Genomic DNA, 23,853 nt, shown 5'->3' on the forward strand with positions numbered 1-23,853 from the left:
GTTCAGGAAAACAGAGTCTTTAGTACCTACCACTCTGCAATTTCTTGCAAAGGTTGGATGCTTCGTTTAAAAAGAGTTGTGACTCTCATTCCGATATAGCAACTTTTTAAAACTTCGAGAAATTAAACTGGCAGCAGACTGAGGAGTATGTCTTGCTAACTCTCCAGAACACAAATCACATCTATTTGCTCAGAGCCTACTTTGTCACTCATAACATCTTTTTTTTCCATGAAATGATGATGAACGTTGTAGATCAGAACACTAGGGACCACATCTTTAGCGACTTTACTGAATCCCATCAACGCTATCTAGAAAAAATAGGATCCAGTAAAATTCAAGAGAGATTTAGCCTGCAAAACAGGGTTTTAAAAACATCACATTTTCAGAATAAGACAGGCTACAGATTCTATAAGAAGATTAAGGCATGGAAACTACGACACAGGTACCAGAGTTTAGCATTACGGCTGTACATACCTCCTCAAACAACTGACATAAGAAAACTTCTGCACTTTTTGGAAGGCTGAGTGAATTGGTCAGCAGAAAAAAGGAGTCACATTTCAATTTAAATATTGACAGACAAGGGGCTAGCTTCTGTCTCATGTGCTCAGGCTTTACTTCCATAAACATTTTTGAATACAAGAGTAAAGTCTTCAAAGTCTTTATTGGTCTAGAAGGAGAACTCAAAATATCAAGTCGGGGTTTTTAAGCACCGAAATATCGGTTGAAAGCACTTTTGTACGCTCCAAAAGCGGAGATTCCTCCCTGTACACATCTCAACAGAATTCTAGGAAGAGCTATCAGATAGAAATAATAGCCGTAGTGCACGCTTCAGTACAGTGTAAGGAACCACCACGGAGTGGAAAAGCACTTCTCTGGCCGATCCATTCTGTGCCTGGCATGCGTTGGTATTTCTCCAACTATTCAAGTACTGCTTTTGAACTTCTGTGTGCCTAAAGATTCAGGAGAAAGCTCCTAAACACCCTGCATACCCACTCTTCAGCTTTAGCCTCTCTACAGTGAAGTGCCACCTCGTAGGAAGAAAAAAGCAGCTCCTTTCCGATGCTCATTAATACCACCGCCACCATTTATTGTGTACAAGTCAGATTGCAAATAAAACCTGTTACAAATTAAGAGTCTCTCCCACTCACTCCTGAATTCCTGTGCCAGAGATAAACCATATGACTCCCCTCCCGGGCCATCGATAGCATTTATAATTAATTACACCCTTCAGATCAATGCCTGCGTTTGCGGGGCAGGGAAACCAGGGGCTGCAGCAACCCTTCGGTTAAGCCGGTCCGTAGACGGGGATCACACGCTGCACCGGCCGGCGAGGGCATCGGTTGAGACAGCGGCAGAAAGTCAGATATAGAAAAACTACTTACTGGCAACAGCTGTTCTTTAAGCATGTCACCCCAGCGCATCCTTCGTTTGGAGACCGCTTATTTTCCAGCGTTTATCCTCTACTGGATACCAAGGGCTGCCAAATCCTATGCAAATGCACTCAGGCCTTTGAGAAGAAACCCTGCCTTTACATCTGGATCTGGGAGAGTATGATCTACTAATTATGCTAGCTGCACTGCACTCCATACAGATCTTGACATTAATTTAGCAGAACCTGAGTTCAGCTTTACTCTCCCCTCTCAAACCCTGCCACTCACATACACCAACATGCAGGGAAACAGGAAATCTCGGAGTAAGTTTTCTCCAGAATACCCAGGCTGAACCTTCTGAAAAACACTGGTATAATCTAATCTCTTGCAATCAAAACTTACTGTTTTGAGACCAAAGTGCAAGCGTATTTGACTTCTCTCCTTTCTTAGTCTAGAATATCTCAGTGGTAATTACGTTACCAAGCTCCTTCCTCCCTCCCCAAACAAGCCCCACAATCTACCTGTGCTTTTACTGAGATTAGTCAGAATTCAGTCAAGTGTGGAAACCTGGAAGATGCAAAGATAAAGAGGTTCCAATAATGCAGTTCAGAAAGAAAAATCAACACTAACTGCATTTTTTTTTTTCTTTCTTCTAGGAAGCCTTGCTATTCAAGACCTTGCAAATCTGGCTTTCTGTAACCAGAGCCTGGAGTACCCAATTACTGCTGTCCTGGTCAGCAGTTCACAATGCTGAAGCGCCCACAGCAAATGCAACAGAGTTTACAGATGCCACATGGAAAATGCAACACTGGCCAGTCCTGCGCGGAGTCCCAAGTCAGCACAAAATGGAGTGCATTTCTCTGCAGGTCGATTCAGAAGATCAGGCAGGCTCAAAATACCCAGATCACGATTTGGTTGGCTACTCATGAATAGAAACACCCATGATTGTCTAGGGTTGCACCACTACGGGCTCTAGCAGACACAAGCATGCAGCTTGCTTTTCACTCATAATACAATTTATGTCTTCAAATGGGGGCGGAGAGGGGGGCAGGTTCCCCAGCAAATCTCTGAAAAAACAGTTATTCCTCAAAAAGTCCCCAGGAAACCACTCCAAGACACTTCAGCTTCGTAAAAGTAAGAGCAGTATGTTATAAAATAAGCTACAGAAGCTGATTATTTCTAGATAAAGTTAACCTTAGAGCAACCCTTTGGGTAGACCAGCTTTGTTTTGCTTTGGTTTTCAGAGCCGTATTCCCTTGTGCAGAAGCATCTAAGCAATGTCACATTCTCACCCAAAGGAACAAAGAGGTATGATAAGGAATTAGGGAAGTCCATGAGTGAAACAGAGAAAGATATTATTTTTGTGTTATTAATTTTACAATTAATAGTTTAAACGGTGGAACGGGAGTTAAGTCTGGGAAAAGATGAATCCACCGAGTAAGAAGCTGCATTGGAGCCAGGTCCAAACAGTTTTATACGTCTGTTTCACATCTATCCCAGTTAATCTTTGTAATTACTATATGGGTAGACCTGACACATTAAATCAAAATCTTTGCAAGAGGCTGACTTGCAGGAACAACAAAAAACACCCTGCATGTCAGAGACAGCAGCCAAGCAGCAGCCGTGAACAAAGCAGTGCCCGTTTCAAGAAGAGGAACTATAATATCTACTGTTAAGGAAACGGAGAGAACACCAAGACCTAAAAATAAACAGGGTTTTGGTTTGGGGGTTCTTTGTTTTATACATAGCACAGTTCAAACTATTTTTCGGTTACTCTGTATTTATGGCCAACTACGTTGATCCTCACCCAAGGCCAAGATCTACTGGATTCTTGGGTGAGCATGACAGGCTCCTATCACCAAAATATTCATCATCCAGATCGATCCAGACCAACAACGCCAGCTCTGCAACGCTGACGCTGCAGGACAGACACGCTCTACGTTTCCTTCACGATGACCGAGCCTGTCCAGCTATCCTCCATCCACCGAGTAGTTGCAACGAACTGGTTTTAATCAAAGCGCAATCTAATCACCTAATGGTGCCAGTCTCTGTGGATTGTTGTATAAACACTTTTTTCAAGAACTGGAATTACTATCTTCTGTTTTCAGATGTAGAATATATTTTTGACAGAGGAAGGGGGTGTCTCTTTTCTATGCAAAGCAGCATTATGAAATGCATTTGCAGAACTGTTTGGCAGAATATTAAACAGGGGAAGAGGGATGCGTGCATGAATTTATCACCTCTTTCACCAAGTGCCCAACAAGCCCAAGGAAAATGACTGGAAAGCTCTGGATCTCTCATTAGGAGAGATGGAGACTGAGATGAGTGGCAACATTCTTTTTTTTCTTTTTCTTAAAAAGCAGGTGACAAATTGTTATTTCTAGCTCTGGTGGCAAAATCTGTTCTACTTTCATCATCGAGTAAGATGTGCTTTTTGTGTGCATCACGTTTGTTCCGGAATGCCAGATTTGGGGGCTTGCTTTCACCTGCTTCACCGACACCCACTGCTGCAGCGACGCTCTGCTGCGCTCTGCGGGCAGGTTGTGCTCACCAAGTGCCAGTGACTTTAACTGGGCAACCTGACATCAGCTGAAATATAACTTGATTCCTCCTCAATAATTTGGTTTGTGCCAACCTGGCTTCAGCACCAGCTACTGGAAACACAGCAGTAACCTTTTTTTTTTTTTTTAAATATTTTTTGAGGGAGCTCAAGATACCATCCTCCACTAATGACACGTTCTTAATCTCAGCTGTAGGAGTACGTTAATAACCCATAAGCCAATAATTTTGTAGCAGCAATTTTAGTTTCCCCAACTATATTATTTAAAAACCTAACCGAGGGTGTGTGTAGAGAATGACACCGTTCAGAAATCCAAATAAGGGAATGAAATGGCAGCTTGGCAGGGACCCAGCGGCCACACCTATTTACAGGGGAAGCCGAGCACAGCCACCATCATTAATTAATTCAGAAGCCTCGGCATACAAAACTTGATCTGGATGCACACTGCATCCCCCACCTGAGATCAAAAGGGAGCACTACACGCCGAACATCACAGGCCACGCTCACACGCAGCCGTGTCTGTATTAAAGCCGAGGAAGGCTGTGGGGCTGATGTTTAGCCCCCGGTCCTGCAGTTAGGAGGGAAAAGGAAACAAAAGTTGTCATTATCATCCATGGGATCAAAGGGGATTTTTTGATCTTGAGCAAGCCTAACCACTGGTAACAAACCTGTAAGGGTCCCTCGACCCAGAGCAAGCAGAAAGCAAACGGATACCGAAGGTGAGCAAGACGAAATTTAGACTCTCGGTTACTTCAGTGGCTTTATGTAAAACGCCACCTAACTTCCACAAAAACGTAAGGGCATTTTGGGTAGAAAACAACCAGAGGTGTTACAATTACCACCGAACGACATTTTGCAAAGATCTTCTTATCAAGTTGACGTATCTAAATGTCCTAAGGGATCAATAACATGCGCAATATTAAAATTACTCTTATTTAATTACTTCTATAGGCTTCATCATCATACTTCTCAGGCACCTCACAGAAATAAGTTACCCATCAGGTCTTAACCAACAGGATTCACATGCGTTTGTTCCTCAAGCCACGTCTATCACTGAAAAATCCTGGCTGCTTGTTAAACCATCATCTTCAGGTTTAAAAACCAGGTTTTGGTCCAGCAAAAGGAATTAATACATCCCTCTCTGGATACCTTTGTCAAAGGAAGGAGAAAAAGCAGAGGAATCTTGAATACCTTCAACAGAAACTAATGGAATAAAGATTGCAGGTAACAAGTTTGCAGGTGTACTCTGCCTCCCAGATCCCATCTTTCCCACAGTGCGGAGAAGTAAACAATGACAACCTTGCGGTATTTATCTAAAGATGTCAAGTAAAAAGTTTACCTTCTTCAGAATAAGAATTTTAGAGCTTTTCCCACCACAGAATACTTCACATATTTGCCATATACCAGACCACTCCCAAAGACACCTTGCTTTCCACCTCGTATTCTATGTTACTGATTAGCTTTGCTTCTTTTTTGACTATTCATAAACTTTCCTACAAACAGTATTTGCCCAATATATTAAGCCCTATTGATGTAACAATCAAGACGTTGCTCTTGGTGATCCTCCTGCACGATCCTGCCATTGTAGCCCACAGAGCAGTAACAGTCCCTACATATTCACAATCTTTCTTGAATTGCAAGACGTTAATTTAATGTTAGCCTTAACTGTAAGGGCTACCTACTATCTGGGAGCATAACTTTAATGAAAATAAGAATTATTATGCACAGCCAACCCAGATTAGTCTCAAGCTGAGCTTCTGAAAGTTAGGCAAGGATTACTTTTCAAGTTTTATGGAGAATGTTATCTCCTCATTGGCATCTTTGAGGAAAAGCTACACCACGAGCCACAGTCTTCTTGCAGTATCCTCTGTTTTCAGGAACAGGCGTAGAAAAGCCGTCTTCCTTTTCCCCCAGCTACAAAAGCAAATTTGAATTCAAAAAGGCCTAAGACATCAAACTCCTGTGATGTTTATGGAGTTAATCAAGGTGTTAAAGGCAGGCTTCTCCCTAGTGCATGCACGGTCCAGAAGGGAAGGATACTGCCCACAGAGCATCCTCAGCTCCTCATGGGCACAACCCACAGACGGAGCAGAGTTTCACTGGATACCCTCCAAACAAAATACAGACACCAAACAAAAGCAAGCAGCTTTACTACGAGGCAACGGTTCTTCACTCCTGAACCAATTAGGCACTTGCTTTCAACGACTACATCTCGTAAGCCTTAAAAACGAGCAAGCCAGCAGAAAGCAAAAGTCCATATTCAACAGCATGCTACAGAGCATAACACTAGCACTGCGCCTGCAATTGGCACACATGTAATTTCACTATTTTACAATGAAAGCCAGAAAATTTTAGATTTATATTGTGTACGAATCTCACTAGGTGGTTCAGCGTGTTCGTACATACCGCAACGCTAGGGACACATGCACAACTGCGGTACCTAATTCTGTTGGAGACAGGATTTTCTAAGATCCTATTAAATATGAATGCCTTCAGTTTACTTCCTCTAATTCTTGCAAGCATTTCAAAGCTCGTGATCACGTGGCTACTTCGGCAAATGAACATACTGGGCATAGCTAACAGGCTATGGCAAGGAAGTTGCTCCTGCTTACACCAATAGGTAAGTCAGCATAAGCATGAAATCTAATAATTCAGTTTTCTCTTTTTAGTATCTAGAAAGTCTTCAGAATTTGTAGCATAAACCAAACGAAGAGAAAAGCCACTACTGACCATCTTCAGCAACACTTCCCCCACGAAACAGTCACAAAAGTGACTTTGCTGCTGCAACGAGGCCTGTTCTGTTTCAACAGCATCCCACACCAGTGCTGGGCTCTGCTCGGTCCAGCCATGCTCTGGGCATTTACAAAACGGTTTTAAGAAAACCTGCTGCTAACTACTGTCTCAGCCGTGGGGTAATTGCCTGGTGCGCTGGAGATGCACTGACAAGCATCTCTCCATCTAGATCAAGTCAGGAAACAAGAAATAAGTTAACCAGCATCCCTCAATTGGAAGTGTTCTACTGAAATTAAAAAAAAAAAAAAAAAAGAAAAAGAAAAGCTTTCTTGAATGCCAATTCCTATAGTCTTATAGGTAGTAAAATTGGGTATTTGTACCCCAAAGTGAATGAGACAGGTCATGTCAAAATCAATTTTGAGACTAACTGAAAATTCAATCAAAGCTTCATATTTTTTTTTCCATTGAAAAGCTACAAAATAAGCCTTTATTCCTTCAACTCCAGCAATCTGGCACTTTAATACAAAGACCCCACCATAAACTCCTACTTATTTTGGATATTAAACAGAGAAGTGAGGCAAAAAAAAAAAAAGGTAAACCAGACTGCCTTGAGATCAGCTCACTTTTACTACATACCTATCACCATGTTCATCTGCTCGCCCCTCAAATACAATTGAAAAAAAAACCTTTTGAGGTGCCATCTAACATTCTTGGAAGTTGTCGTTATCCACTTTTGTTGAGTAACAACATTTGCTGTTAAATAATTAGTAATTATAATAAAAAGAATTATCAGAACCTATTCCCAGCAGGTGAGGCAGAATATCTACTTCCATACTCTGTTGGAACTACCCACACTACTTACACAGTTAAACAACGATGAGTTATTTTCATTGATGAGGTGCAAAAATAAGAAAATATCATAGAGCCTCACTTGCTACTAGGTGTCTTAGAAACTTTGTCAGATACCTGACTTTTTAAATATCCATTTATATTCAGCTGAAGATACTGGAAGTGGGGGGAGAGGGGGAGGAATGGTGTTTACTTCATGTCAGGGCTTATCTCCTGCCTTGTGGGAGTGCTCTTTTATAGGCTTCACGTTTTTTTGTTCCCATCCCTCCAGCTCCCATTCATGCTGCTGGAGCGAGGGCAACAAAAAACACGTATTGTTATGGATGACTGGAATTGCAGTGGACTGTCTCCCGACTCTCCATCCACACAGCTTGGGCTACCAGGTCCAGCGAGATTTGGGTACGACTTTTAATTTAGTTCAGTTCATGTTTATACAGGAATAAGCCCAAGTCAGAAGGTGACGCATAAGACACCAAAACCAGAAGACGAAGCGCTCACACACTGATCTCTTTCATGCCACAGCAGAGTTCACTACAGGGCACCGCAAATTAGCAGGGAAACTGCATTCAAGTTATTAGTCACCTCATAATTGTTAAAAGAATTGGAGACCAACTCTTCTTCCAAACATGGCAGGAGTAAAACCTTTCCGGCACAGCTTTAACTTAATGCCAGATCATCTGGAATACCAAACTTGCAAACACCTCCAAAAAGGCAAGTCACAGCCAAACTACCTCACCTGGAGGGTCACCCAAAAACAGTCACAAAAACTCCTTCACTCTTGCAAACAACTGATTTTTTGGGTTGTTTGTTTGTTTGTTGTTCTTTTGAGAAAGAAAAAGGGGGGAGGGAGGGGAGAGAGAAGAAAAGGAAACAAAGAAGTAGGAGAATTAATAGAGGCTGAAATGCTTAACTCAGGGTAAAAATAAAAGCTAAACCCCAGAATTTAATAAGAATAAATACAAACAGAGCATACTGAGATAAACTCAGAGATATGCGTGTTAAATAGCTCTTTGACACCTGAATGAGACTGGAACTCCTGGAGCACTTTAAGACTCCTAATCATTTCCATGATACAGACCATTTGACAGATTCTGCTTAACGTGGGCAGCACCTGATGGAGCTGCAGAAGATTTCTACATGGGAACGGGCCCCCATCAGGTCTGGGTCAGCAGATCGGTTTTGCGCACAAACCAGAAGTTGGAGGGAGGACCCGAGGAGTCCAGTCAATGCCCAGGGGCTCTTCAGGAAGGACAGTGCGGGGAGCAGAAACAGCCTCCCAAAATTGAGCCTTCTTAAAAAACAGAAGACAAAACAAACATGCCTGATCATAAGCTTCCGCATGTCTTGGTTAAAGGCGCACAGACTTGACCCTGCCGTCAGGACAAACCATCAGTTATAAGGGATATACAGAAAGAAGTTCTGCAGAGCTCGAAAACTCACACGACTTGTGCACATCACCTACAAAGACACAAGGTCCTGAATTAACAAACATGAGAGCCAGGGGCGAACTCCCCACTTCCCCGGGCTAGGGGTTTGCCAGCTCCCTGTTAGACACGAGGCACTTTTCCCATATTGTCTGGCCTTCAGTGTCTGTGGCTGGCTGTTAAATTTTAGTCTCCTAGATCTTTCAAATGTTTGCATTTCCTAATGCAACAAACTGGCGTTGCAGTTCAGGAGGTACGCCCAATGAGACTTTTTTTTCCCCTCTCATCTGAAGTCCTACCAGCAATTCTCATTTGAAAAATGAGATGGCATGGAGTTAAGTAATTTCAGAGATAAAAGGTAAAGGAGATGAAGATTAAAATAAAGGGAATTGTTGTTATAAGCCACATTTTGCATGCTTCCTTTGTAACGCATGCTTATACCCATTTTGCAGATGGGATAGCCAAGGCACGGAGAGGTTGAAGTGACTACCCAAGGCAATATAAAACTTCTCCTCCAGGGAGAGAGGGAAGCAAAGGTAAAGGTGAGAAGTTACCACGGCACACAAGATATTAGCTGGTCCTGAGCACTGTGATTTTCAAGGTGCAATAACAAGGACAAACACCTGGCATGTGCCTACCACACCTCCGAGCTGCACCAGGTCCAACAGCCTGGGCCAGACACCAACCCACTGCCAGCCAGCACCGTCCTGCGCTCACGCTGCAGTGCTGAACTGTGTCAAACCCTGCTGATAATAAAGACAAGGAGGAGAGAAAGGGGCACTGCCACAGCTGCACGTAGCAAAGGTTTTCCACTCTGAAGTAGCAACACATTCAACCACTTTCGCTTCATAGTCAACACATCCAATGTGGGCAAAACCTCCTTGCTAACGCTTGATTTTGTCCCATATAATCCAAAGGGCCCAATCAGATTTCTCTTTTTTTTTCCCCCCTCTCCCTCTTCACTCAGCAAGAGTGAGCTGTGCTCATGGAGCAGGAGTGACGACACTGCTTTCCAGCCGCACTTGCAATAGGAAGAGAGGAGCATAGCGGACAACAGGTTAAAAAGCCCCAGCACAATGAAGAAGTGCTCTGTAATTAAGAGGTAGGGAAGCTGTACAGGAGAATTCCTCCCTGCCTCGTGGTAGCCGCAGTCTCCCGAGGTGATGCCGAACAGGTCACACAGACACACACGCAAATGCTCGCAAGTAAACACTGGCTGCTTAGTGGTGCCCTGCTGCAGAGTCCCAGGACCTGACACACCATGAAGTAAAGTACCAAAGAACACAATTAAAGGCAATGAAAGCTAGAAACGCCGGTACCTTCAGCAGTCAGGAAGGAAGAGAAGTGCTGAACAGCAAAAAGCCAACATAGGAAACTACATATTAATAAACCTTAACCTTTGTTCTGTCCCAGTCCTATAATGCTTGCTTCGGGCAATTCACTCTCCTTTTCCCCACCTGAAAACGGACACATGATTCATCTGACAGTGAAGTTCACTGATGTACACAGGGCATTCAGACTGGGTGGTGCTAAGCAGATATTAATTTATTTTGTGATATTTTCTAACCTCAGAAATTCCAGGTGATGCATAAGACATAAAGCAGGAACCACTGAGTGAGGGTCAACATATTCAACATGTGTCCAGTTCCCCAGGCAAAAGAATGCCATGGAAATGCAGAGACAAGGGGAGGGGGAAGAAGGCTAGAAAAGCCTAAAAAAAATGATCCCAAGTAAGTCTTTAAACCAATCAATCATAATATGAATGCATAAATAAGCAGAATGTCTATATATAAAGTGCCAAACTCTAGCTTGTAAGGTTTAAGGGCACAGATCTAAAACAAGCAGCATGGGTAGCACAGGGAGAGCAGGGGCAGCCAGATGAAGCTATTAAGAACACACTTTCAAAGAAGAATACAATCGAAAGGCTGTCCTGGAGTTTTTCTAGTCCATCAGTGACATGTTCTTCTCTTAACGTTATTTTATCTAATGCCAGGAGAGGAGGAAAGAGTGCTCACATACCATTTTCTTCCCAATCAACAAAATATGCTAACTACATTGCACTTCACATACTGGTCTACAGACCATGTGCTGTGATACCTCAAACATAAATAGCATTACACAAAAGCAAACGTTACTTCCCCAAGTCTAAAAATAAGCCTACCATATTTTCAGATACCACAGTCTCCAGAACATTTGGAGGGGGAAAAAAACCCATCCAAACCATCATACAGTTCTACGTTACTTAGATTATTATTGACAAAGATATACACTGGAAGTCGAGAAGCGCCTGGAAGAGGGCTGTCATGTTGGTCATTCTAAGTGGAGGAATAAAATACCTCCACACCACAGTTCATTTTTCCTTTTATTTTGTAACGATAGCTTAGCATGTGTGTTTTAATTCAAGAGGGGAATGCACACACTGCATGTTTTCTTACCAACTTTTTTGTTGCGAGCCATATGCACAGTACCTTTACGCAGGATAAAAGCCTGTACTCACACGGGTACGTTATCACACATGTGAACTCCATACAGAGCACACAACTTTCTACCCCACAAGACACATAAAAGGGAAATACAGCGCTTTGTGAAACACAAGCAGAGTAAGCACACGACTACTCCCCTCAAGTAGTAAAGGTACGTGCATAGTATCAAAAAAGTAAGTTCTAATGCCCAAAGACTTGAATTTTTAAGTGCATAAGTACACTTAATACCTACTATCAGCGAGTAACATCTAGATACTGCACCTAGAAGTTTGTGGTTCAAAACATGCTCACTGAAAACATTCTAAACTTAGTCAGCAAAAGAGCATTTTCCACTCAGAAGTTACAAATAAAACCTGAGCTTTGCCGACCACTACAGCACCTTGTCAGTTCTGTCCCTCCCAATTTCTTGTACCAGCTACTGCGACTTTGGGTTGGTTGGCAACCGGCCAGGGACTTTACAACATGGACACCATTTTGAGAGGTACCACTGGAAACGTAAGACAATCTCAAACGTGGCCTCATCACATCTGAATGAATTTTAGACTTGATTTTTACAATACTTCCAGCACTACCCAAAAGACGTCAGAAGCTGACTTCCTCTCAGTTTTACCCCAAGCATCTTTCCTCCTCCTTCCCTCCCTAAAAAGCAGCCTAGCAGAAGTGATGCAGTAAGAAAGTAAGAATACTTGTAGCCCATACGGATGGGTAAGGCTAACAAAGAGCACACCCAGAAATAGAAGTGTAAGACCATAAGACAGTAAGCCTGAAGTTCCTTCCACAATTATAGTTCCTTTGACAGCAAAGCGATAATTCCAGCGCAAACCTGATGCCGTGCAGAGAGATCCCTAAAAGGGCCAAACGTTGCACCTATGTACACGTGCTCCTGTCTGGCCAAAAAAAGACAGATCCAAATCCTTCATCTTGCCTTGCATAAGCCTCACCACCATCACACAATACACCAGCACTGTCTGAATTGGAACCAATGATTTTAAACAGCTCCACATATGACTACCGGCCTGTAATTACTACAAAAAAGTTGTAACACAGCTATATTAAGTTACAGTATTAGCATACTGACACTGCATCATATGCCAACAGTGTTGCATCATCACCCATTGATGTAACCTCATGACTATGTAACACTGTTAGGGATGGCATTAGCGACTCCTCTGTGCTTCCACCTCTGAGGAAAGAGAGATATATTTGGCTGTCTCCATCCCGCTCCACTGCTGGATACTGAGTGACCGCAGAGATACAACTCTCTCTCTTCCAGTAAAACTCAGCAAGGTGGTTTTTACTTCAAGTATGGAACTTGGTCCTTTTCACACTCACACACAGTTCCCCCAGAACATGCTAACGGGTAATATATTCACTTTTTCCAAGTGCAAGTTAGAAGAGCATCAGCCTGTTGCTTACTCACAGACAACACATAAAGGGGTGAGCTTTTACAGCCTCCACATCACAGGCCAAGCTGCACAGCCCTCACCGTTTTCAAAACCAGATAGTTAGGGGGAAAAAAACCCAACTCAACAGTTCCCAGCCCTGAAACCAGCGTATTTTGTGATCCTATCTGAGATACTTAACCGCAGAGCCTCGCTGCCTCCAGGATATCACACCCCTTTTTTTTGTCCGGAGCTTGACAATCCAGACATACCAAAGGCTACGCTGACAGCAAGTAATGGAGCATGATGTACAGGAATACGCCGTTCCATATGTGTCACCATCTTGGATGGCTGTGAGGCAGCACTTGGGGGTAACGTACCCCCGACGGCCAGCTGTCCCCCCCACCATGTACAGCGCAGCCACTGCTTACAGCGCTGATGGGGCTATCGGCCTCCCCGCGGCGCCAACACTGGTAGGCGTCAGTGCAGTATCACCGCCGCATCCCAGCGGGTACTGTCCCAAGATCTGGTGGGACCGACCACTTGTCACCAGATCCAGGCCCACAGAACGCTCGTGCACGGCAACACGCCATCCCAGAGTTCACTTACACAAAAAGCTTTCCACGTGCTACGCATCCCTTTATTTCTTACTTTCTTCTGCCATCTCCTGTCTCTGGTCCCCTACCACCTCATCCTCTCCGCTAACAGCACATCTCCTACGTTCCTGCTTCTTCCTCCCCACGTCTCCTTTCACTCGAGACGCTGGTCAATAGTTTGTCTGGAAGGAAGCAGGGTTTCGTTCTCATCTCCTGCTGATGTATGGCAGCTTCCAGCCTACTGGCATGTCTCTTATTCCCAAAGGCCCCTCTTCGTTTCACTTCCTGTGTAACTGTCTCTACAAGCAGCTCCGCTACCTCTGCTTCCAGCTGCATTCACAGGCGGGTGAGCAAGGGAGAAACATGAAAGTCAAACACCTGCAAAAGAAGCTGGAAACAAGGATTAGGGCCATGCCTGCAAATTGGTGCTCTGTGACAGTCACTGCTGTATCCATCAGCTTAGGAACCTCTGTCCTGGGGAAGGGGGTTTTACTGCACAAAGCACAAAAATGGAAGAGCGCGGGGCAGCCAGAAAAAAGGCAAGTGAAAGTAAAACCTAAGATATATAGAGAGTGTAAAATAATAATTAAAAAAAAAAGTAAGCAGATGCTCTAGAGAAGTAAGTACATGCATCCCGACTTACGGGCTTCCCCAGCTTTGTCGTTGAAAAGCAGTAACCGATGCCAAACAGTTTTCGGTCACCGAGCCCCCGCTTCTCCACAAACCAGAGCGGCAATTCCCGGATACTCGGGAGCTCGACGCGTGCGTGTGCTTGGGCAGCGCCACTTCCACAGGACTATCCCGACCGGGGCCAAATCCTGCCCGGCCCCTCCCGCAGGCTCCGGGAACGTGCAGTAATGGAGAAGCCGGGGCAGCGGGGCAGGTCGCCCGGCGAGACCTTCACCCCGATAACCCCGCTACCGACACGACGCCCGGGGAGGCGGCAGCTGCGCACCCCCTCGCTGCGTGGCAGGGGGTCGCGGGGCGGGCGCAGCCCGGTGCACCTTGAGCCGCAGGAAGGGCGGGCGGGGACTCTTATTGTGACACGGGCCGCAGCCTGGCCGCCAGCCGGGCCAGTGCCACGGCGGGGGCTGCCCGGGGCGGGGGCTGCCCGGGGCGGCCGCTCGCCCCCCGCCGCGGCCCCCGCGGGGCCGGTCCCGCCGCCTCCGCTCGGCGGCGCCGCCGAGCGCGGGGGGCAGCGGGGGCCCGGGCGCTCCCAGCCCCGCGCTCTCGCCCCGAGCCGGCCCGGGCGGCGACGGAGGAGGAGGAGGAGGAGGAGGAAGAGGAAGCAGGCACGGCGGAAAGCCCGTAACAACTTTCCGAAACAAACGCCTCGCAGGCTGCCGTCCCAGCGCCGAACAAAAGCCAGCGGCGACCCGGGGCGCTCGGCCCAGGGCTCGGGGGGTCGCGCCCCGCCACCAAACTTTTCGTTTACCGGCGAGGATGCACCCCGAGAGCCCCGTTCCCCCTCTCCTACCCGCCGCAGGCAGGGGCACGAACACCTTCCCTGGCAGGCAATTATCAATCAGTCCGCCCGGCGGCTGGAGCCCGGCGGCCGGAGAGCAGGACTTTGCACTTTTCCCGGGGTAGCGAGGGCTGCCCGCGGTCCCCGCACGGCCGGGCTCTCCCGGAACTTCCCCGGCAGCGCACACGCATCCCCAGCGGCTGTCTTTCACAAATAACTCTGCTGCTGCTGCTGCTGCCGCTGCCACCGCCTCTCTCTCCCTCCCCCAAGACAATAAATCCAACGAGAACTTTTAATCTGGGAACTCACAAGCCGCGGCACCTCCTCGCCGGTCCCTACGCATCCGAGCGCCGCCGGTCCCGCTCCCCCTCCCCGACTGCCGGTTCGCTTTCCCCGAGCCTCGCCGCCCCCTTTTCCGCGCCGGCAGGGATCCCCGGCTAATCCTGTCCGCCGCGGCTCCCCTTGCCAAATAATGCGCTTCTCACACATGGAGTCGCGGCGTCACTCGGCGGAGCATGCGCGTAGCAGCCCCCGAAACACTGGGCGGCCCGTCCTGCGCCGCAGCGGCGGCGGGGCTGGCGCGGCGCCGCGGGGACAGCGGCGGCGGCAGCAGCAGCAGAGGCAGCAGCAGAGGCAGCAGCAGCGGCCGCACCGCGCCGCGCGGGGGCCCGGCGCCGCTTCCGGGCAATGGTGGAGCAGGTCTGTGACCCGGGGCACCATTGGCCGGAGGGGTCGCGGCACATGGCAGGCGGGCGGGGATTGGCTGCGGCGCGGGCGGGGGGCGCCGCCGCGGGGGGCGCGGGTCCCGCCGCGGCGCCCGGGGCCACGTGGAGCAGGAGCAGCAGCAGCAGCAGCAGCGGCGGCGGCGGCGGCCGCCCTGTCGCGGCCTCCGTGCCCCGGGCCGAGCGGGCATTGTTCTCGCCGCGCCACCGCCTCCCGGGCCGAGCGGAGGGGAGCCGCCGGAGGCACTGCGGTGCGGTCCGACGGCAGGACCTCCGCTGACGCGGATTGTTCTCGGGGCCGCTTATCTTTTTCCTTCCTGAGCGTCTGCAGGCGCTGATGAAGGAAACGCATAGTAGCGCGCTGCTCCCGCGGCTGCCCGGGCTCGGCCGCTCCAGCCTGCTGAAGGATACCGGGCAAAGAGTAGTACCACAGCCGCGGAAGCGAGCCCGGGGCAGACTGCGTTTTCCGGACAGTGCTACCGATGCTCGGAGGCCTTGCTGCCGAGTGCGGCGGGGAGGCACGGACTCAGTTCGTCTCTGAAATCTGTCTTGAAGACAGCAAAAGTCCGATAGAGGCGATCTGAGCTCCGCAGATTTAGGAGAGAGACAGTCTAAGCAGCCAACACTAGAAATAGCTATTTTCTTAAACCCGAGAGCCTCAGGGTAGCTCATCCTACTGCTGCCGACAGCTCCCAGGGGGTCAGCAAGTAGCAGAAAGCAGCCTGAAAATATCTGTAAATACTGAGAAACCCAGCTCTTAGCTGTGGCGCGCAGGAGGAGCACGACTCCCGAGACACGGACCTGCTGCGAGATGGGACAGAACAGCAGCATTTCTGGAGCAGTCCTGCTCTCCTGCCCGTCTTCTTACAGGAAACCCTAAAGGGCTTTCTGAAGCCGTGTTTACCAGATCTTGAGTCCAGCAGGTAAATTATTTTAGACCCAATTAATAGCAGAAGAAATTCCAAACTGTTTTTTTATTATTATTATTACCAGTCCCTTTAATATAATGCACTTGCAGATCTCTGGTGTGGTTTTCCAACTAACTACGGTTTTTCTCCTGTCCTTCAGCAGAGGCAGCTCACTGAACGCTATCCTCACCCTGGTGTTTCTTGGTCTGTTAAGTATTCTCACCGGGCCGTAATCCCCGTGCAGGTCTGCCTACGGGGGCCCATGAATAACCTTTGCTAGTTACCAGAAGATCCAAATTCTTCCAGATTTTCTGTAGCAGACTAATGCCAATGAGCCTTAAGACCTCCAGTTTTCCACATTTCTGGAGACAGGTTATTTTTTGGATGTGGTCTGTTGGCTCCCGAGTCACCACTCCTACATCTTCACTAAGCCCAATAATTTTCAGTAGGGCTGTACACCATACTTCAGAGTTCTCCTTCCTCCCTAAAAGGACGAAGCTTCTGGCTCCGCAGTCACGTTTCTGACACGTTTTCTAAAACCTAGTTGAAGCATGAAGTTAAAAACTGGAGGGGTGTCATAAGGAGTTAGGGGAGAAAGTTACCCCAAGAGCAGTGTTCTGCCAGACCTGCTGTGCAAACGCTCCCTGCCAACACAGTGCCAGGTGTGCTACTTATTGAAAGAGATTTAGAAGCAGAATAATTAGTGGTGGGTTTTGTTTTGGTTTTTTTTCAGATTTTGATGACTTAATTCTGAGGCTGAAAGTTAATTTATATGTCCTGTGAAAAGACGGGGACCCTCTTCTGCCTCTTTGTGGGTGACATCCCCTTATTATACCCCATATTCAAGCCCAAAGGATTTCCAACAGTGACGGCTCACTCATCTGCACTATTATTTTGCCTCCCAGTCAGCACATCATCCAGAGCCTTGCCGATTATTTTTTTTACATTAAAAATGACGGACAACCCCTTGTCAAAGACCGTAGGTGCCCTCCCGAAGAAACACAGAGGGAGACGCGGCATGGGAAGGGAAGGCCACGTCACCACAACAGGTAGCTTGCTAGTCCCAGCAGTGGGACCAAGCGGCACAGCTCCCTCCCGTCCCTTTTCACAATATGACTACCAGGGAAAATTCAGTTTTAGCGGTTACAGGTCAGGTAAAATCCAAATCCTAGAAATCCAAACCACCCGCCTACGGTCCTTCAAAGGTGATGTGCACAAATACTACCACAGACCAAAAAGAATGCTTTTTTATGTTTTTCTTTCAACAGCTCACTTAAAACATCAAAGTAAGTGATTATTTAGTAAATATTTTAGAACTGTGTGTGGTTTAAGACCAGCAACTGATTTTTTTTATTTTATTTTTTAATAAAGACTGGCTTCTCTTGTGCAGCAAAGTTCAAATTTTAGCTACGAGATGTCACTGGGGGATGGTACAGGAGTAGCATCAAGTGGGACCATTAATAATTCCGTCACCTGGAAGGTGCAGCAGTATTGTAATTGCTTAATAGAGACACAAGCTGATGTTATGTCAATGACAATCAAGTGTGGCGAGTCGGTGGCTCTACCAGCAAGAAAAACACCGATACCACAGGCTTGTGTATTCCTAGAAATACACAGGTACTGTGAAGTAACTTGTTCACAACAGGTTTATGTAAACTGCTGAAGTGAAACTAGACCTAAGCTGCTTTCAGGAGGAAAGTTCTATGAAACTGCAACAAATTAAGGAAAAAAGCTAATGAAATTAATCTACCTGTATCTGTCAGACTTTGAAAGAGCTGGGATTTGGGCAGGAATTCCGAAGGTATGTTAATCTTCTGTTCAGAAAAAAATAAACCTCACACTACTTGAGTCCAAACAAGGCAAACCAGAAACCTGAAACAGTGATTAATAAATGGCATCTTATCCCTATTTTTAGGTAGAGAGTACTTGCCAGTAAGAGAGTATTGCTAAACTTGATTAAAGCAGTCCCCTGTCCTATTTGAAATAGCACCTAAAATCTTCACAGCCAAGTGCCAGTGCACCTTTAATCTGAAATGCTCCTTTTTGGGACTCTACCTTCTAACTAAATACTTGGGCACTACGCATCACCATATTACACCTTTATTAAAATGGGCAACACTACATTATTAACGTTATTGGATTTTAATCTAAATTAAATACTACATTTAAATTAAAATCCAATAGTTCAAAATTAGAGAATCCATTTATGTAAGCAAACAGCTTATACTTTTGCAAATCTTTTCCTTGTTATGAATCAGACGATGCATGGTAAAGCAACACCAGAACAGTATTACCTCACCATTTCTCACCTGGGCCGCCATTAAAGCTACTGAATTAAGCGCAGAGCAGAGCACCGTGTGCGCGCAGTCAAATGGGAGAAGGAAAGCTGGAATTCAGCTGGCCGTCTCAACCGAAGCTGGCGTTGTCTTGGGTGTGTCACTAAGGTGACACTGTTCAGAGGAGGGCATCAGCTGCACGGCGCTAATGACACTCCCTGGTGCCGTGGTGCCGGGACTGGCTACGTGTGGGTGGCTCCAGGGGAAGCCGTCCCTGTCGGCCTCTGCAGCCGGGCCACAGCAGTCATGCGCTTTGTTTGTTTGTATCCTTCTTTTCCATTTTTATAAAGATCCAACCTAACAAACTGCCTCGAATACTTACTTGCACATGATTTTCATGGAAGAATAAACCCAGAAAACTGCATAAATAGTTTTTCTGATAACCAAACTGGATGTTACGTAGCCTATATTCTACTTTAAAGCTGAACATCTCATCACAGAAGCAAAATTTTGCTGGAGCCACAAAGTCCAACTATTAAATTGTTCTTCCAAAGGTATTTCCCACATTCCAAATGCAAAGTCCATAGATAATATGAATCAAATACTTCATCCTTCCTGTATATTTTAATACTACACTATCTACACTCTTCATAAAAATACCACCTGATATAGCATACACTAGGAAGCTAATTTTCTTGCAGCAATAGCAGAATTTGGTACTGGGATGTGAGACAAAAGCCCAAACAATCCAGGCAAAATTCACAAGCGTCCCTAAAGGAAGAATGAAAGATGAGATTAAGCCTTTTCTCAATGCACATCAGAATGTAGGTCAAAGAAGAACAAGAAAAGCTCAAGCCACATCTGTTAGACTTGGTCATCTCCCTGCAACCACCAGCAGATGTAAGACGCATGGGAACATGCTAATATTGGCATACTAAACAGGCTAAACAAGTTCTTAAGCTCAATAGCCGATACGCATTTTAGTAAAGGTAGAGAACACAACTCTGAAGTCGTTTGGACCAAGAAATCAGGAGCACAGATACTTCTGAAAGCTGCTTCAGATCAGTGTCTGTATCTGTTACATTCACCTAATTTCAGCCGTTCAGAAGATAAACTAGGGGCTGCTGCTGAGTGCGTGTTGACCTGGAGTCTGACACTGGGACAAGACAGACTGCGATCCTTTTTTTTTTTTTTTAAAAAGCAAACGCCAGCACCTTGCAAAGGATTTTTTTTTAAAATCTTTTACATTGCTGGCTAGAAGTTTGAAATTAACAAACTACATCCTTAAATAGTTAAAGGGGGAAAAAAAGGATAAAACTGTAAGCATGCTGCAACAGTGCAAGAAATCATAGGAGTACAATTTTAAGATGGCTTATGGTAAGAATGAAAGGAATTCCATAGACTCGAGACCAAGAGATGGTCCTTTACTTATTTTCTGGTGAAATTATGTTCCTGCAAGTACAAGTTGCAGCTCTCACCAGGTGCTCAAGAGAGAATTTCTGGGAAGTAGTTCAGAATAGGATGAGCTGGTAAACTGGTGCTTTTTGACAAGAAGAATCTGAGACACTTCAGGGTCACTATATAATCTGTACCGCCTGTCTCCAACCTGCTGGGAGCAACGCTTAAATGTGAAACTTTTTCTGCAGCAAAGCAGGACGCGAGATTGGAAACAGTCAAAATTCCATGATCTAAGCAACGAGGTGAATGACCCTAAAGAGAAATGAAAATTAATCTTTCTGGAACTGAAAGAAATTAAAGATCAGTAAGTTACTGAGGAAATGGTGAAAGCAGCGGACGTATGCAAATACGGCTTGGCCCAAGACGGTGCCTTCAGGTGATATTATCTGACCCTGTCTCTAATAAGCACTTTTATGGTTGGAAAAGGATATAATAGGAGCTTTGCTCCAATTCAACAGCTGCTTCATGGACTATCGATTTTGCTCGAAGTGGGAGAGAACAAAGTTCGCCCAGCATTGCTGTTATTTAAAGATCTGCCAAAGAACATCCCAACCTCCTGAAAACTGGTCCACCACAGACTGTCTCAGATCAGTTCGTCTTGTGATCTGCAACTTCGGACACAAATGTTTTGCTGGCAGTGAGTCAGACCCACAGAGCCATTACTTGAGGGAACGGCTGTAAACACCTCTTGCTTGTTTACTGATCATTGCCATGTGACCCTGATTAAAAGAATTAACTAGTTGCAGAAAACTCTACGGAATTCCCAAATAATTTGACTGTCTGTAAGTTTTAAGACTGCCACAAACAGTCCTATGAGAAGCAGGAACTCAAATTGGTGGGTGCACACCTACAAAGAGATCTCGGGCTTCCTTCCTGCTGATTGTATCAATCACTGAATATTCCCCAGAACCTTTTTCATCTGGACCTGCCAGCCTATTTTTAACCATCTCATCTGCAGCCTGTAAGCGTGATACGCCACAAGAAGACCTGGAGCCTTCAAGAACCTCACTGTTTTTATCATTTTGTGCAAGAGGTAAGGCTCGATCTGTCTCTTCTCTAGCATGGAATCCTCTTCCAGAACAGACCATGGGATACCTGGCGCCGGGGCAATCTGCTTACAAGAAGTCTGCCAACCAGCAGTGGCTTGTTCTGCATCAGCTGGACCACCGATCATGTAACACTGTCCTTTTTGAACGAAAACTCAGGGTTGTGCCACAATCCACATATGCAATCATTTTATTATTATCTGCTACTTTCTTCTCATCTGACACACACACACACACACACACTGCATTTTGCCTCCTCTAACTGGTAAGCTCTTCTGGGTGGGAGCGCACTGAGTGCTAAGGAACGCTGTGCTATTAAACTGTGTAATTTTAAGAATGAATTGCTTCCTGAGTGCAATAATGAACACTTCCAGTTGTGTATATTTTTTTTGTTGACTCCTGATTAAAAAAAATATTTAAATTACTAATTAGCACATAATCCATATCCATATAGTCTGAAACCCTGAACAGTGAAGGCAGGAGGAAAGAGAGCTGACGCACCTCTGTTCTAGGAAGTATTCTTAGAATTAAAACGTGTATGACATTTCCTCCAGTGTGGAGAGTGGTTTGGCCTTTCTGCTCTCGAAATTAGAGGTAATGGGGGAAATATAAATATGACCTCAATAAGTGACAGTTTTTACCAAATGTGGAACAGAATGGACCAAAAGCTCTATTTGTAGTTACCCCATTTTCTAGAAAACTAGCTTTTATCCTTGAGGGCACCAGTTAGGCTGACTGGTATACTTTGGGCTGAAACGGTTCCTTTCTCAAGATTAAGCTGATCTGAAAATTGTGTGGTATTGTATATGCCATGATTAAAACTTTGCTCTCTCCCCCTGACACAGGGCTGAGGTGCTGTTTTCAGGAACCACACCAAACATTTTGATTGTGAAAGCCAGATTGTGCTGCTCACCTGAGTTGTGAATTTTCAGGTTATCAAACTTAAAGGGTTCAAAACTATTTTCACATAGGGTTTGTGTTTATCCATCAAACTGTATTGGAAATTGCAGGAGGTGGTTGTTACTGACTCTAGGTTGTCATTGTTAATAATACATCGTTATTAATCAGATTTGAACAAAACACCCAGTCAGTGTTTACCAGTTGGCAAACTGGACACAGAAAAGCCCGATTCAGGAAGGATTTGTTTTTACAGTTCAGACCCCGCAAACTAAGGGTTTCAGAGTGCGTAGGGAATGCCTTTTACAAGGTAAACGGGTTTGTAGTTGCAGCCTGAAGAACGCCACCTAAATTCCACAGATGTATTTGAGCAATTCCCAGTAGTTTATTCTCTCAATCTAGCATCTGACTAGATTGCTAACAGAGATTAATGCTCGCACAATCAGATATCTGTCTGTATGGATGCCATGACATCGACAGTTCTCTGTGGTTTAACAGACGAGTGCTGGCCAACGATCCTTAAGGATGGGTAACAGAAATAAAGAGTTGATAGAATGCATTCTGTATTAATTATAAGCTCTGCCTATGCAAGACCTTCTTTTTCCAGTGATATAGTTTTGATGAAAATAGATACAAGATCCTCCAAAACATTGTCAAGTTACTCTTACTTTGGATTTCTTTAAATATGCAGACAGACAAACGATTCATGCTCTCCCTGTTGCTAAAACCCACACTGTGTACGAACACTGAGGCTGGTTGTGTATAAAATCATCTTTTAACTGAATTAGCTTCAGTCTTTTTTTTTTTTTAAAAACAGAAAGTAAAGCCCTTCTTACCCCAAAGACTGGCACTACTGGTTGGCTACAGACAAAAGCATCGAGCAAGGTGGTCATCATGAGAGGTTAAATTTCAGACTGTGGTTAACCTTAGCACACTGGTAATCTCCAGGACCAAAATCAAGGTACCCTTGGAGGGAGCGAGGCAGAGAACTGAAATCAAACATGGAAATCTTGCAACAGAGATGAAATGAACTTAGTACAATCCTGGTTTAAAAGTGACTGCAATAAAAGGTAGATAAAGAGCAAAAAGTAGGAACTTTGAGCAAAACACATGCTGAATACTGTCCCTTCAATAAAATTGAGCATTTTCCTTAGAGTTGTGAAAGGGAGTGCCCATTTTTTCCTGGTTTCTCAAGGCACCCACCCAGGGATCAGCATTGCATTGAAACTTGTATTGCATCCTGTCAACTGTGCCATTTCACTACAAAATCATCTCCTTGATTGTAATTACATTTATTAAAATTTTTGTCACATCAAGCCCAAGCCAGCAAGTTATCTGCACCTCTCAAACAACTTTAAACTTTGATAGGTGAATAAAAGTTTGACAGTTCAACATGACCTAAGTTTGCTGTAACTCACGTTGTTACTTTAAAAAGATGAATACTCTGAGTCCTTTGTTACCTGTAATTCTCAAGGACTTGACTGTGTATTTGTAAGATGCCAACAGCCTTACCATAAAGTTATGTTTACCAGCAATCGCAGGGACATTAATGTAAAGCCAAAGGTCTGAGAAAGCACAGCTAGGTTTTACTGATCTAAATACAGCCGACTAAACAGATTGTTACAGGAGTACGCTGCGTACCGAAAACCTCTGTATTTTCAGGAGGATTATGAGAGTCTTATAC

At 45.4% G+C, this 23,853-nt stretch overlaps 1 protein-coding gene across 6 annotated transcripts in view; it reads right to left on the reverse strand.

The window, feature by feature from the left end:
• GATAD2A (GATA zinc finger domain containing 2A) overlaps window positions 1-23,853 on the reverse strand; it is a 67,637-nt gene that overhangs the window by 38,260 nt on the left and 5,524 nt on the right. Inside the window, exon 1 of one of the 6 annotated variants that reach the window (XM_054805326.1) lies at window positions 15,348-15,527. The exons of 2 other annotated variants lie outside the window; for them this stretch is intronic. The gene's annotated coding sequence lies outside the window, so the exon portion shown is untranslated. Of the gene's footprint in view, window positions 1-15,171; window positions 15,528-23,853 lie in introns of those variants that run through there. 3 more of the 6 variants (XM_054805324.1, XM_054805327.1, XM_054805323.1) reach the window with 3 other exon arrangements.

Source organism: Grus americana, chromosome 28 (genome assembly GCF_028858705.1).
Source record: "Grus americana isolate bGruAme1 chromosome 28, bGruAme1.mat, whole genome shotgun sequence".
NCBI lineage: Eukaryota > Metazoa > Chordata > Aves > Gruiformes > Gruidae > Grus > Grus americana.